Genomic DNA, 1145 nt, shown 5'->3' with positions numbered 1-1145 from the left:
CTCCACAGTGAGTGAAACGTTTGCTGATTGTTTTACACCATTTGTTCTTCCTGATGCAACCTGAGCTTGACCCTGTAGCCTTTAGGATTATAAGGCTGCAGCTCCAGACAACCTCAGTTCCACTGAAGCTGAGTGAAACATAATTAAAAACAATTAAAACCAGAATATGTTGATTTGCAATTCTTTTCAACTCATATTAAATTGAATACATTACAAAAAACAAGATATTTAATGTTCAAACCGAGAAACTTTAATTATTTTTCTAAATATTCACTCATTTTGAGTTTGATGCCTGCGGTATGTCCCCAAAAAAGCTTGGGCAGAGTCTGAGYACATGAACTGTTGAAGCTTCGGTGAAATTCTTTCCCATTCTGGCTTGATGTGCTTTTTAATGAGACCGGTCTGGACTGCAGGCAGGCCYGTCTCCACTCTTTTACTACGAAGCCAAGCTGTTGGAACAAGTGCAGACTTGTCTTYCTGAAATAAGCAGAGACGTCCCTGAAAAAGACGTGGCTTGGACGGCAACACTTGTTGCTCCAAAACCTGCATGTAGCTTTCAGCTTTAATGGAGCCTTCACAGATGTGACAGTTACACATGCCATGGGCACTAACACATCCCATACCATCAGAGAGGCTGGCGTTTGAACTTTGCACTGATCTTTTCCTTTTTCCTGGAGGACACCATATCCATGATTTCTAAAGACAATTGGAAATGTGGACTTGTCAGTTCACAGGACACTTTCCCACTTTGTGTCAGTCCGTCTCAGATGAGCTTGGTGTTTCTGTGTGTTGATATCTGGCTTTTGCATGATAGAGCTTTAACTTGWAGATGTAGAGYTGAACTGTGTTCACTGACAATGGTTTTCTGAAGTCTTCCTGTGCTAACATCTGTTACAGACTGGTGTGGGTTTTAAATGCAGTGCTGTCTGAGCGGTTGAAGGTCACAGACATTCAATGTTGGTTTRCAGCCTTGTTGCTTACTTGCAGAGATTTGATTATCTGAATATTCTTTTGATATTATGGACTGTAGAAGATGAAATCACTAAATTCCTTGCAGTTGTATGTTGAGAAAGGTTCTTAAAGGCACAGTGTGTAGGATTTGTTGTTTTCAGCAACATCTAGTGGTTGAGTGGTTGAATCATCCT

Source organism: Austrofundulus limnaeus, unplaced genomic scaffold, assembly GCF_001266775.1.
Source record: "Austrofundulus limnaeus strain Quisiro unplaced genomic scaffold, Austrofundulus_limnaeus-1.0 Scaffold11, whole genome shotgun sequence".
Lineage (NCBI taxonomy): Eukaryota > Metazoa > Chordata > Actinopteri > Cyprinodontiformes > Rivulidae > Austrofundulus > Austrofundulus limnaeus.
This window is presented reverse-complemented; position numbering follows the sequence as displayed.